General features: G+C 51.7%; 1 protein-coding gene across 2 annotated transcripts in view; it reads left to right on the top strand.

The window, feature by feature from the left end:
* Positions 1-8,782: 8,782 nt before the first annotated feature.
* The window catches only part of NEK6 (NIMA related kinase 6), an 85,210-nt gene continuing 78,908 nt past the window's right edge, over positions 8,783-15,084 (top strand). Inside the window, exon 1 of one of the 2 annotated variants that reach the window (XM_082656740.1) lies at positions 8,783-8,896. The gene's annotated coding sequence lies outside the window, so the exon portion shown is untranslated. Of the gene's footprint in view, positions 8,897-10,685; positions 10,774-15,084 lie in introns of those variants that run through there. The other variant, XM_082656741.1, reaches the window with a different exon arrangement.

Raw genomic sequence — 15,084 nt, 5'->3', positions numbered from 1 at the left:
ACCCGGGTCTGCATTCCTCCATCCTTAATGCCTCCTCTGGGAACATAGGCTTTCAGAAATCTGAGAAGACCAACCAGCCGGTGCAGGCCAGAGGGAGGTGGGCCCAGACGGGGGTGTGTGTGGGGGGGTGGGAGGTGGGGCTTGGCTTCTGCCTTCGCTGGAAAGAGAAACCTCAGGCTTTCCCCTCCCCTTTCAGCTGCTCTGGGCTTCCAGGCCAGGGAGAAAAGAGGGTTGGCTTTTGCTCAATCCACTTGGGGAGATGAGGGCCAGAAAAGGAAAGAAGTTGTGATGGTTTGTAAAGGTAGAGGGACGTTGCCACATCTACCTGGTGCAGAAGTTTGCACATCGGGGACCCTTCATTGACCCTTAGGCTTCCAGAACAACAGGAAGATCCTACTTGCAGGACCAATCAGAGAGGTGAAGCTAGTAGCCCACGGTCACACAGCCAGGAAGTGGAGGTGCTAGAGTTCAAATCCAGGCTGGTTCTGCAGCACCACACCACCTCCAAGTACATGTGTCCCAGGCACAGTTGGAAATATGCCCTTCCTGCACACCTCTCCCCTGTTAACAAGCAAAACCCTTCCCTTTAGGGATTTGTTCTTTCCATTGATGTAAGCCCTCACCCTCACCCCGCTCTGCTCTTGGAATCTTAAAATGATGACTCATTTAGTCCAGAAAGGATGGTTAGAAATTGATTTGTCCAACTCCTTCTTACAGATGGGGAAACTGAAGCCCAGAAAGGGCCAGGGCTTGCCCACGTCAGACCCGGAGCTCCCAAGACGCAGCCCACTCAGGTGGAGTCTTGTCAGGCAGACTGACTCTGCCATTTACTGTTTTTTTTCTTTTTTAACATTTTTTATTGGAGTATAGTTGCTTTACAATGTTGTGTTAGTTCCTACTGTACAGCAAAGTGAATCAGCTACACATATATCCCCTCTTTTTTGGATTTCCTTCCCATTTAGGTCACCACAGAGCATTGAGTAGAGTTCCCTGTGCTCTACAGAAGGTTCTCATCTATTTTATACACAGTATCAATAGTGTATACATGTCAATCTGCCATTTACTTTCTGCATGACCGTGGCCAGTAGGTGTTACCTTTGTGAGCCTCAGTTTTCTCACCTATTAAATGGGGATCATTGAAGGGTTGTAGAGATTAAAGGAAGTTCTAGGTTTGGATGCAGTGCCATAGCTCCTGGCACACGGTAGGTACTCAGTACAGGCTGGCTGCCTTCCTTCTTTCCTAGCAAAGGAAAATGGAACCTTAAAGCACTGAGACTAGGGCCACCCCTTTACAGGGCCTAAGGGGGGGATAATAGGACCCAGTGACATATGAGAGCTGGTTTGCACTGGCTGGTGAGAGCTAACTGTTGAATAAGAGCAGATTGTTAAATATTTGGGAATTCCAGAGCAGATGTTGATAGGTTTAAATCGGCTGTGCTGGGAGTACTTTACACCATGGAAATTGGCAAACACTACTAAGGGATTTTTTTGTTTCTAGTAAAGGCATATAGTATGGGATTTGCCGGAAGTAGGAAGTGACTCATGGTATCATTATGCTTATTTTATAGATGAGACCCTGGAGCTAGCTGTGCCAGTGAAATGTATCTGCATATCACATAAATTACAGCTTCACTATTTCCCCACTGTGTGAGCTTGGGTGAGCCATTTGACCTCTCTGAGCCTGTTTTGTCAGGCAGAGAAACTGAAGCAAACACCCAGCTGGATGGGTGGTGCAAAGGGAGGTAACCCTGGCGCCCATCTCACTGGCTTGTTGGGATGATTAAAAGAAATGACAGTTGTAAAATGTAAAGTGCTAGTTTCTGAGCCTGACAAACAGTTGATACTGATGTGCTTTTCAGCCAGGAGCTGGCCTGGTATCTTCATCTCATCCTAACCTGGTGAGAAGGTTTCCCAGTGAGGACTCTGAGGCTCTGGTTGGTGAGGTAGCTTCATCCAGGGCTGTGCTGCCAGTAGGTGGCAAAGCAGACTTTGGAGCCTGGTCTGATTGGCTCCAGGGCTGAGCTTCTGCCGAGGGCCTTGGCCCCAGCCCAGCTCTGGGGGGCTGATTGCAGAGCTTGGGTCGTGGTATTTGGCAACTGGCTTCAGGCAGAATGCGTGGGGTCAAAGTGGCTGCCTTGCCTAGGTCGGCCTGAGCAACACGGTTCAGAACCCAAAGCCTGCAGCTCTGAACTGAGCAGTGCCCAAACACAGCTCCTTATTCAGGGGCTCTGGAGCCCCCAGAACTCACTGCATCTCCTCTGATGTACCTCTCTACCCATACACCCTGCCTCAGGGGAATCACCCCAAAACAGCAATGGCCGCCCCGGACCAAGTCCCTCAGACTATCACTGAATGAGGGGAAATGCATTTTCTTTCCCAACAATGGGTTAGACCTTCTCTGCTCCCACTTCTGGCACAGAGGGCTGCTTTGGGGCTGGGGGCAGGGAGTGGCAGCGAAGCCCCTCCTCAGGGGAACCTAATGAAGCCTCTTCTGATTCCCGCTGCAGCCGTCTTCCTCCTTTTGCTCCCGTGCCCGTTCTGCCAGCCTCCAGCCTCCATCTGGTCCCTCCACCCCGTTGCCCCCAGCACAATCCTGGCATGTCTTCATGCCTGGAAAAATGACACCCATTCCCAGAAAGCCAGGGGCAGGGCTGGGAAACCTAGCAACCAAAGGCGCATCTCCTCCTTCAGAACACTTCCCTCATTTGGGGTATCTGGGGTCGATGGATGGATGGTGTCATCAGCCCTAAATCCAGAGGTCTCCCAGCCTCCATCTGCTCTGAGAGCATCCAGCCCCGTGGTGGGCACAGGGGAGGCCTCAGGCCCAGAGGAGACTCACTTTAGCCCCATGTCCCAGGAATCTCAGGAAGGGCAGTTGGACCCATCACTTGGCCCCCAAAGCCAGGTAGACACCTGGATGCCTGGGAGAGAAATATGGCCAGCATGGGACCCTGCTAACTCAGCTCAAAGCAGAATTCTGGACTCATCAGATGCCCCCTTAAATTGTGTTTTAGACAGACTGGTTAACCACGTTAATTTTCTCATCTGTAAACTTTCTCATCCGAACATTGACACCCATGTCACACACAGAGCCAATGAGTGGACCACACAAGGGCATGACTCAGTGCCCGACTAAGATGATCAGTTACTTATTCACCTGGCAAGTTATTGTTTTATTTGACATGAATAACAGGGTGGCCATATAACTTATTGTCCAATCCAGGACACTTCTGAGAGTGAAAGGGGACACTACCATCGATGCTGAGACAGTAGGCATAGCCCAGAACTGTCCTGGGCACGCAAGAACTTCCAGTCACACCATGAATCTCATGTCTCCCCTGTGTCAGGCTCCGGGCAGCTGCATGAGGCCCAGGCGAATCCATCAGCACCCCTCCCCCAGGGAGGAGAGAAAAGAAGCCACAGCCAGACAGTCTCCCTCAGCTCAATATCAGGAGAGAACAGGCATCCAGAAAGCAAAGCTGGGCCAAAGTCCCGGTGTTTTGTGAGCTTATGAAAATCCTTCGGAGGCCAAAATAACATTTCCACAGTCCCCCATCTCCACATCTGATGCCAACCCTTTTACATAGGGGCGCAGTGGTTTTGAGTGCTCCTAGCGGGGACTGACAGAGCACCCACTCCTTTGTTAATTTAGTACCAACAGTCTCTAAGTCTCAGTTTGCTCATCTGTAAAACGGGCAAATGGGCATCACTACCTCAACCTGTAGTTGAGGAGGTCAGTTAAGAGAACATACATGAAAGGCACAGTTCTTGGTGCTCATTACGAGTCAGGGTTTGAATCTGTTTGTGGAAACACCAAGCATTGGAGGTTTGGTGGCAGGACCTGCAGGGATGTAGCAACATCGCTGGGTGCATCTCTGCCTCTTCCTGTCTGCATGCCCTTGAGCCAGTCCCATCTGGAATGATAATCCCCAAAGTCCCCCTCCACCACCACCTTAACTGTAGACAGTTAACTTGTGTGGTTCCCACATCCCGGGGCCTCCTGGGTTGGGGGTGGGTCTACCAGGTCAAGCCTCTAACAGACTCAAAGTTGGCGACTAAGGCTGCCAAAGGCTGGAGGAGATAACAGTTTAGCAGTTATCACAGGATCAGCAAAGCGTGAAAAGCTTACAAGATGATTCCCTCTGGGCAGAAGAGCGCTGACACCTTGCACTTAATGTACCATTTCTTAGGGCATCGTCTTAGCCTCCTCAGATCTTCCAGCCTAGGAGCACAGCACTTAACTCTTCACCAAACATTTTCAGGAATACAATTTCATGTGACCACTGTCATCCTGTGATAGAGGCTGACTGTCCCCATTTTACAGATGAGCAAACTGAGGCCCAGAATGAAGAAGTGGATTGCCTGAACGCACACAGCTGAGTTTTCAAGTTTCAAAAGAACCCATGTCTGGGCTCTTTCATCCACCCAACGCATCTCTGGAGCTGAGAATAATAAAAAAGAAAAATTAGCCCCAAAGCCAAACCTCACAATGAACATGGGGGCCATTGGAGAAACTGCTCTTCTATGCCCCTCCAGTGTTTTCTGTTTTTCTTGTTCCCCAATCATACCATAAGTCCCTGAGGGCAGGGACCATGGCTGAAACTTCTGTCATATCCCACAGTGCTTAGAACAGTATACAGAGAAGGTGCTTGCTAAATGTGGATTAAATGCAAATATTCTGAAATACTACACAGTCATAGAAAAGGAAATAGTTCTTTTTTTTTTTTTTTTGCGGTACGCGGGCCTCTCACTGTTGTGGCCTCTCCCATTGCGGAGCACAGGCTCCGGACGCGCAGGCTCAGCGGCCATGGCTCACAGGTCCAGCCGCTCCGCGGCATGTGGGATCCTTCCCGACCAGGGCACGAAACCATGTCCCCTGCATCGGCAGGCAGACCCTCAACCACTGCGCCACCAGGGAAGCCCAAGGAAATAGTTCTTTATGGAGTGATAGGAAGTAGTCTCCAAGAAGTGAAGGAAACACAAGTTGTATAGCATTGTAGATCAGATGCTATCATTTGCATGAAAAAGAAGAGAAGAAAAAATACACACACGTGTATACACACACACACACACACACACAAAGCACACTGTCTGGGAACAGAGTGTGTTTGGCAACACTCGTTCCCTCCAGAGAAAAGAAGGAGGTAGCTGGGGATTGGGGTGGAAAGGAAATTTTCACCATTTTTTTTCTGCACCTTTGAACTTTGAACTGTGGGCAACTGTGGGCATTTATTTATTCAAAAAATAAATCTTTAAAAAATTAAACTAGCTAAAAAGAAGGTTTGCTATGTTAAAAAGTCAGCCATATGATGGCATGGAGGGCAGTGCTGCTTCCTGCATTCCCAGCCCTTACCAAAATGTTCAATTGGTTTTCCAGCTTGCACTGAGCAACGGGAAATCCTAAAAGGTCAAGGTCGCATTTTGCCAGTCAAGAAACTGACCCAGGGTCACACAGGGAGCAAAGGGCAGAGCTGGGGTGGAAGGGAGCCCTGACTCCAGTCCTGACTCCCTTCCCAGCCAGCTGGGTTTGCTGCTCCTGAAAATCCCCATAAACTCTTGTGAAAGTTCTTGGTCAGATACACAGACAGACATCAGGAGGTGGAGAGGAGCCCAGCAGACAAGAGGCCTCTATTTCATAAAGTAAAATTTGAATTAAATTAAATTAAAGTTTAAATTAAACTTTAATTAAATTAAAGTTTATCAAATAAACCAAGACACTTTTGAAGTGAAAAGGAGTGCTATTAATAATCACACTCAGACGATAAGAACAAACAAGAGTTCCTGGGAAAACCCAGACCATCCCCCCAAAATGCCCACCAACGGGAAGCTGGCAAGAGGACATTTGGGACAAAGGGGCTTCAAAGAACATGGTGTGATCCTAGTACTTTATGGCTCCCTCTCCCCCCACTACCACTCCCCCAAAATACTGACAACAATATAAGCTTTTGGTAAACCCGGGTCCAAACCAGCTTCCTTCTCTGAGCCTCAGCTTCTTTATCTGTAAAACAGAAATCCTGACCCCCACCTCGAGGGATGCTGGGAAAATGCAGAGCCCGGCATGGAGAAGGTGCCCAGCAAGAGTAGTTTCTCTTCCCCTAATGCAGAGAGATAATGAAACGACACAGGCTTAATCCTGAAACCCTTGGGGGTGAACAGAGAGCCTTTCTCCTAGACAAGATTCACAAATGCCGTGGGAGGGAGCGTCAGGCACTGTGTGTGGGGAGATGTTGATTCTAATTCTGGGACTCGTTTTGCAAAGCACCTCTTAACAGTGACTCATTTGGGGACTCACAGAAAAATGCTTTGCGTTAAAAACAAAAGTTGAGTGGGGCTCAGGTTGCATTGTACCATTTCTCTCTACCTACCCCTGCCATGGCCAGGGTAGTGAGGGTAGTGCAGGGCACTTGGAGGGTCTCTGGGCAGAGTTTAACCTGATTTTCCCCCCAGCATGTCACCAGGGGCTGAGACCAGGCCAGAGGGAAGTAAGTAGGAGGTGAGGAAGAGGAAGGCCAGGAAAACAGGGTGGGGATGACTCCCCCGCAACCCCTCAAGTCCTGCTGCTGCACCCTCCTGTCTCTAGAAGCCTACAGCAGATGCCCTAGGCCCTCCTGTTCCTGAATTATAGTCCCAGAGGGAGGGAAGGTGGCGGCCAGGACTTCTTCAGTCCCCTAACACTCAGCAGCAGCCAACAGCTGGCCTGCAGCCAGACCCATCTCTGCTGATGGTGGTTGGCTGTGTGACCTGTGGCACACTTCTTGACCTCTCTGAGCCTCCGTTTCCTAAATGGCAAATGAGGACACTGGGAGTACCTGTTACAGGGGCTCTGTGAGGCTGGGAACAGGCTTTACAAATGGTAGATTCTTATACAGACATGCGTGGGGGTCCCAGTGCTGCTTTCCTCGGTGGTCAGGTGCTGCTCCCAAAGTTTCCTTCAAAGAGGAATTTCAGGTTCTTGCTCTGTAGCGTACTAGGATGGTTCTTGGAGCACGAACCTGTCCTATACACAGAGGACCTCTTCCCTCACTCCCTCATACAGCCCTCTGTTCAAATGTCACCTCATCAGAGAGGCCTTCTCCCAGCACTCTCTATGAAAAAGCACCCCTGGGGGGCTTTCCTCCCCCCTCCTTGCTTTATTTTCTCCATCAAACCTATTTTCCTTGCCATGCCGGATACTTTTCTTTTCCCCCCTCCCACCCCCAGATTGAAGCCCCAAGAGAGTCTGGGCTGTATTTTGTTCATGACTGTAACCCAGTGCCTAAAATAGCATCTGACCCATAGAAGGTGCTGTATGTGTCGAGTGAATGAATGAATGAATGAATGAATGTTTCCTGCAGGAATATAGTCAATATCACTCACCTACTAGTAAGATTGCCACACAATCTCAGAACTTCTATTACTTCCTCTTGTTTTCTGCAATGCTTATTTTTTACATTTAACTGTTCAATCTATCTGGCATTTATTGTGAAGTATATCATGTGAGGTGAGGCTGTAATCAGATCCCCAACTAACGGCTAACCAATTTGCAAAATGATCCATTTCATCCCTGTCGCTTTGTAGAAGGGCTGGCTCCTCTGGATGGGCTGCTGCCCCGTCTGCCCCTTCTTGTATCAGCAGCACAGAACCATACTGTTCACATCCTAAATTAAGCACACAGGCACAGGAATCAGATCATCTGTGGTCCAGTTTCTAGCTCAATCACTTACCAGGTGGGTGATTTTGGGCAAGAGAATTTGTTACTCTAAGCTTCAGTTCTAGGCCTCATTTACCCCATCTGTAAAATGGGCACGAAAGCAGCATAAAGTCTCCTTCAAATAATGGCTGTGGGACTGAACAGCACCAGGCAGGCAGAGTGTGCAGCCGTGAGCCTGGCACACAGTGGGTGTTCAGTTGGTGTCATCATTGTCAGACATCCGAGCCAGCTGAAACATGTCCATTCACTGGGCAAACAGGCCCAGTGGATATCCCCCTGTGCCCAGCACAGTGACCAAGCTGGACAGCTGGCAGGCAGCCAGCGTCAGTCCCTGGTTCCTGCCCTCCTGCGGGACACAGCACAGTTTTGCATGTAGAGGAAAAGCAGCGAGTGTGGAAACAGGAACTGTCTGGGCCAGGAGCGTCCCCTTTTGGTGGGTGGGGTCCCCCTAGGAAGTGAAGCAGGGAGCTGAGTTGCTGCCTTTGGGCCCCCATACAGACTCTGTCTCCTTCGAGGGGGTGTTAAGCATTCATTAGTAGAGTCTTACTTCTTCCAGAAACCTCTGCACGTTGATTCTTACTGGTCTTGGGGTGTACAGGAAGTGGGGAGCTCCAGATGAGGAGACGTTGGCCCTCTGAGGGCAGAGAGCAGTGCCTTCACCACAGCGAGATACCCTTGGAGCCTACTTCAGTGCCCGCATTCAGGCGCAAAATAAGCGCTTGTTGATTAACCGATTTTAGTATCTCCAGGGTTGTGACGGGAGCAAAGTTAGGTGATGGGTATGCAAAGACGCGTGGGAGGGGTCCACGGGGTTGACTGACTGCAGACCCGAAGTGTCTAGAGCCCGAGAAGAAGGGGAGATGCTGGACCTAACTCGCTGTGTGATCTGGGCCTCAGTTTCCCCAGCTTTGAAATGGGGAGGGGGTCCTCGGCTAAGTGGGCTTGGGAGAGTGAGGGGATCCGGCCTCGGTGAGGGCGCCGCCCGGGCGCCCCCCAAGCCTGCGTGGCGGCAGCGCGCACGAGCGCAGGGGGCGGCGCGGCCCCGCGGCGGGGAGGGGCGGGAGCGCGCGCGCGGGCCCGCGCAGGCGGCGGCGGAACCCAGCGGACGAGCGTGCAGCTGCGGCGCCGCCAACTCGTGTGGGACCCACCGCTCCCGCCGACCGTGCGCCGGTCCTCCCTACGGCAGCCGAGCCCGCCCGCGAGCCGGTGAGTGGCCTGGGGCCGGGGCCCGACCGGATCGGGCCGGCGCGGGCCGGGGAAGGGGCGGAGGCCGGGCCGCGGGGCAGCCACCCACTCTCGGGCCGAGCGGGGCGCGCGTGCCCGCGCACGCGCCCGAGGCTCCGCGGGGGACAGCGGGCGGGTGTGCATGCGGGAGGTCGGGACGCGCGTGAGCGTGCGTATCTGAGTGTGTCCCCGGCCGTGCGTCCGAGCGTGCGTGGGCGGCGTGTCCATCTGTCCCTCCTGGTGTGTTTGCAGGAGTGCGCGCGTGCCTGTGGCCGAGTTGGTGCGTGTGCACCTCGGAGCGTCGGCGTGGTGGGGTGGTGGAGTTTGGTGTGAGTGAGTGCGGGGCAAGCGGGCATGGCTCCCACTTAGCCATTTATTGAGTGTTTACTATGCGCCAGGCGCTTCGTGTGGGATCTCATTTTTGTGACCGAGAATGTGTGGATTCTGGGTGTATGTGTGCGCGCGCACACGTGGGAGAGTTCACAAGTGATTTTTGTGTGTATTTATGAGCCCTTGAGGGCAAAAGTGTACATATGTGGATGTGAGTGTGTAATTTGTGTACAGGAGCATGCGAGTATGTTTGCTGTGGAGGCTGAGGGCCCCCCTTTGCGCCCACCAGGCCTACTGCGTGATGTGCCCGCCGCTGGCCCGGATGTCAGGGGAACCCGTGGAGAGAAGCAGGCCTGGTGTGGGCACCCCGTGGGTGCTGGGTTTTCTTTGGTGAATGAGAGGCCAGAGGTCAGACCGCAGAGCCCAGCCGGGCCTGGGCAGGACCACTGGCAGGACCCTCCAAGGGGCTCCAGACTGGGCTGGGGCTGCGCTGGGCCTGGTGGAGCCTCTTGGCCTGGCACTGGAGGACCTGTATTCAGTTTTCCCAAAAACTCTTCTGTGTCCCCTGGCTTTGTTCTTGCCCCTCTCTGGCCCTGGTGAATTTTAACCCTTTCCCCAGGCCCAGGGTGGGGCTGACCCTGGGGAGACCAGGGGTCCGGGGACACTTGTCTGTGTATCTGGGGGCGTCTCTCTGCCTGCCTTACTAAGGAGATAGATAATTCATCTGATTTATTTGTATCGAGCCTGGGCTCCAAGTGTGAGCCCCCAAGACGGTAACAAATTGATCACAGCAGGCTTTGGACACTGTCTTCCGAGGTCTGTCCTTGATGTTTTAACTGCCAGTTTTTGGTGTGCTTTATAAATGTTGAAAATCTCTGCAGTCGAAAGTCTTAATTGCTTTAAGGCAAACTTTTGGATCTCTGGAACTCCCTAGTTCCTCTGGATTGTCAAAATCTGGCTTGCCTTTCTGAGGGGAACATGTCGTCTTAGGAGCTCAGTGTGTGCGCAGGCGAACCTTGGAGGGACATTTTAAAAACTGTGGCGTTAATGGAAGAAGAATTTCATTGAAAGGGCTGCAGAGCCGGCTGAAAACGCCTGTTCCCCACGCAGCAGCTTACTGAGTGAACTCTGGATGTCTTCTTTTAGCAAACAAAACCTGGAAGGAAACAAAAAAGACCCACATTCTTTTTCTTTTTTGTCCTAAAAACTGAAAAAAAAAAAACCCAAACCCACCTCTGGGTGTGCTGGAAATGCTGCCTCCCCTCCCCCAGCAAGGCCAGGCCCTCCCTCAATCCCCCACCCCCAAATAAAATATGCCTGTGGGGAGCTGTGGATGAGTCACTCCCTGGCAGAGAGCCCCACGGGCAAACATTTGGGAAGGTTCTTGCCTAACTTCCCAGAAGAAAGGCCCAGGATTTAAAATGGTCCCTGCGGTTTGTCAGCCTCTGCCGTCCCGTCTGCTTCGGAAATGACTAAAAAGTAGTTTCTACCTCCGCAAAATAACGTCTCCGACGTAAGCAGCAGCCCAGGTTGGTCTGGGTAGAGGGCCGTTCAGGGTTCAAGAAACGGAGCTCCTGGCTTTGCCAGATGGGACTTGTGGAGGCTTCAAGCAAGGAAGGAGCGGGGGAAGGGAATTCACATTTATGCAGCACCCACTGTGTGCCGGGCACTGTTCTGGGCGCCACAATCCTCCCAAAAGTCAGGCTGTGGAGCGTGGCTTCTGGTTTTATACGCACAAGGAAATTGAGGCTCAGAGAGTTCGAGCAGTGTCCTGGGACCACAGAGAGGAGGTGGCAGCAGAATCCTATCACCTGCCTGACTTCAAGCCCATCCTCTTTCCATTGCACCAGGATTTGCCTTCTGAAGGGGCACAGACTGGGTGCTGAGTGCTTTAAACGTACATACACTTAGTTAGTTTTCACTGTGAGGTAGGGGTTATTATCTCCATCTTACAGATGAGAAAAATGAGGCTCAGCGCTGAAATGTGCACAATTTTATGAAAGTTATGCACCATGGCTAGTGGCCACCATTCATGGAGGGTATTCCATGTGCCAGGCACGGTACTAAAAGCTTTAATTGCCTTATTTCACTCAGTCCACTCACCAACATCATGAGATGGGAACGATCATGATGCCCGTTTTACAGGTGAGGGCACTAGGGCACAGAGAGATTAAATCATGTGCTGGAGATCACATGATAACATACGGTTGATCTTGGATTTGAACCCAGGCGTGACTGCGCAGAGCCCATAGTCTCTGCACCGAACCTGGAAGGTCACAGTGGCTGTGCACCATGTGTCTGGCCCAGTGCGAACGTTCGGGGTTGTTATCCTGATCTTACAGAGAGGAAGATGAAGTTAAGTCACTTGGGCAGGGTCGTAAACTGGCAAATGGCAAAGTCAGGATCCAAACCCACATCTCTGATTCCGGAGTTGAAGTTCTTAACTTTAAACCAGGTCTGTCTGCCTTTGTCCTGCTGTGGATTAAGACACGCTGGGTTCTTTGCTGTGCTCCAGACTTCTGGGAGAGGTCTTCCTGAAGGCACTGCCATCCTTCCTCGTCCACACTTGCCCCTCTGGTGCAGAGGAGCCAGAGCTGTCAGATAGAAAGGGCCACAGTTCACATTTTTTCTTTCCTCTCAAAGTGCCAAAAATTGGTTTCAGAAGGGAAGTGTCAAAAACAGTTGTCAAAAAGAGAAGACTATTCCCTTCCCCTTCTTGGGTCAGACCGAGCCAGGGAGGTAGAGGGTGGAGAGTGGAGGGCCCTGGTGAGTCATCCGAGATTGAATACGGGTTGGCACCTCCAGGCTTGTGTGGGGTGGAAGCAACCTAGGACACTGCCCTCAGGAAGAGCCCGGCGTCCTGACCCCTGATGATGGCGAGTTACCCCCTCGGGGCCGGACTCTCAATTCTGAATATCTGACGACAGCATCATTTCTACGTAGGCTTCTTGTCACTTCCTTACCATTTCAGTCCCGTGTCTGTCTCTCTTCCCCGTTCATTTCCATTTCCATCACGGTTTATGCTACACTGTACTGGAAAGGAATGTTGTGTGCGAAGACCTGTGTGGTTTTGGGTGTGGGGTGCTCCTGCGAGCGTCCTTTGGTGTTGAAAAGATAAAGGTTTCTCTCCCTTGCAAGTATGTTCTGCAAATTGATGAACATTTGCAAATTGCTTTGAGATGCGTTAATTTAAGGTGTGAAATAATAGATCTTGTGCGAAGGCCCAGCCGCATTTCTGGCATTGATGGATTTCTCTCCCGTCTGGCCTGTGATTTGGGGAGGTAAAAATAGTCCTTGTTTCTACATTTTTATCTCTCTCTCCCTCTCTCTCTCTCTTTTTTTTTTTTTTTTTTTTTTTTTTTGCTGACATCATTCTTAGGAAACTGTTTTGCCCATGGGCCCTTCCTTGGCCATCGCCTCAGATGGTGGTCAGAACTTGGAGCTCTGGGGAAAGGGTGCTTGTGGAGTGAGGGGTTGTCTGGGTGGTCTGGGCACCCTTGGATGTCTGTGAATTTGCTTTGAAAGGTGAAGGATGGCCACGCTTGGCCAAAGACCCTCGGTGGCTTTTGGTAGTTGCCTATTTTCTCACTTCTGATTCTTGGGCAGTGACAAGATAGCCTTTTGGGAAAATGTTAACTTAAAGAGAAAAAAAGCAGGCCAGTGGCTTCATCCATCCCTATCTGAGCTGGGTGGCATACGCACAGCCCCTTCCTTTGGCCCAAACTGAAATAGACCAACGGCCTCCTCAGACAGGAGCTGACATTCGGGCAAATCAGTTGGTGGTGTAATTTCCTGTGACGTTTAATTCGGGAACTTGAACTTGGAGAGTGATCTAGCGTTTTGACATCTGTCCCTCTAACAAGACTTACTTGTGTGGAAACAAACCCTCATACATAACCTCTGCCGTTGTCTCCAATTCTGGATTTTTCCACAGACAACTTCTCGGGTGGTCTGGTGGCAAAGGCCGGGTCTTCTAGCCAGGCCTTCTCAGCATGTACCAGCAGGATCACTGCACCCCAAACCCGACTCGACACTGTAGCTGGCTCTGTTTTGGGGGGTGAGGGGGGCTGGATGAGGGGCCTACAGAATTGAAAGGTGGCCAGCTGGGATCTGAAACGCATTCAGTTCCAACGGCCTCGATCCATGTGGAGCCAGTCTTTCTTTCTCTTAGACATCTGCATGATGGTGACCTCACAGAAAAGAAAAAGGGGCTTTATGTAAGAATTCCATAGAGTGTGAAGGAATTCCGACAAGGGAAGGGGGAGGGAGGCTGCCACTGAGAGCCTGCAGGGCCTGCGTTTCCCGGAGTTGTTTAACCCTCACACTTCAAAATTAGGCTGGGGGAGGGGGCAGTGCTCGATCCTAGTGAATGGAGAGCCGAGAGCTGTTTAAGGAGAATGTTCCGAGGTCCCTGAGTTGTAGTTGAGGCCATGGGGTTTAGTCCCTCAGACCCGTTCTCACAGCAAGTGGGCAGTGGAGGTGGAATTTGTACTCGACCCCTTTCCCCAAGGCCTGCCCTCTCTTGTTCCTTATTGTCCCCAAAGTCTTTGAAATTGGGGATTGTCAGGAAGAGACCTGCAAAGGGACAGAGTTACCATGCAAACCACCCTCAGCTCTGATCAGTCCAAGCTGCAGGTGAGGAATTCGGCAGGCTCGCCATCCAGAGAAGAGCTGCACGCCCATTTTACAGGACGGAAACTGAGGCCCAGAGGGGGAAGGCACTCACCCACAATCCAAATGAGTGAGGTAGGAGGCCCAGACCTGCTGCTTGTGAAATAGTCCTTCACCTCTGGGAGCCTGTTTCCTCATCCAGAAGACAGGAGCAGTATTAAGACCTCATAAAGTGCGAGGGAAGAACTAAATAAAATAATGCATACAAAACGCTCAGCACGTGGGTGCTTGGTGAGAGACTAGGAACTATTTAATTACCGAGGACGCGCCCAGGGTCACAGGGCCGGGAAGGTCATCTCTTTGTCAGCAGCATTTTCAGTGCCCCTGTATCTTGAGGCCCGAAACAAGGTTAAAAGGGGGTGTTGGGGGCCCCTCCAGGTAGGTGCCACTGAAGCACTTTTCGATGATCATGACCCTCAAAATAGAGTGGAGGAGACAATGACAATTTGGCAGGATTGGAAAGAGGCAGGATTTTTTTTTTAAAATAAATTTATTTATTTGTTTTTGGCTGCATTGGGTCTTCATTGCTGCTCGCGGGCATTCTCCAGCTGCAGCAAGCGGGAGCTACTCTTCGTTGTGGAGCACGGGCTCTAGGCGCGCGGGCTTCCGTAGTTGTGGCACGCGGGCTCAGTAGTCGCGGCGCACGGGCTTAGTGGCTCCGCGGCATGTGGGATCTTTCCAGACCAGGGCTCGAACCTGTGTCCCTTTCATTGGCAGGGCAATTCTTAACCACTGCGCCACCAGGGAAGTCCCAAGAGGCAAGATTTAAATGTCAGGGTAGCCCTGGGCATCTCAGGGAAATGTTTAGAGATCAGTATTTTGCTTTCCTGTCTACCCTGCCCCCCCGCCAGCCCCATGGAGAGGAAAGTGAGCCTTTGGTGCGTCGTCTTGGAGTTGAAGGGTCTCGGGAGGCCCCGAGAGCTGTGTCAGCCACGGTGTGTTATTAAGCAAGGCAGATGTTTTGTTAATTATTTACACAGCACTGGCCCCATCAGAGGTCTGTGCTGACGGAGCGGCTGTCGCAGACCTGGGCCGGGGGCAGGCAGTTCTTGGTTGGAAGTGAGCAGGTGGCCCTCTGCACCAACAGGGTCGTCACAGAGAGTCTGCACAGCGAGGGCTGAGGGAGACTGTGCGTGTTTGGCGCCCCCTAAGCTACTGGGGCTCCCTCA

This window comes from Grampus griseus (genome assembly GCF_964374135.1).
Source record: "Grampus griseus genome assembly, chromosome: 6".
NCBI classification, from domain to species: domain Eukaryota; kingdom Metazoa; phylum Chordata; class Mammalia; order Artiodactyla; family Delphinidae; genus Grampus; species Grampus griseus.
The sequence above is the reverse complement of the archived record's forward strand: the minus strand, read 5'-3'. Positions and strand labels throughout refer to the sequence as shown.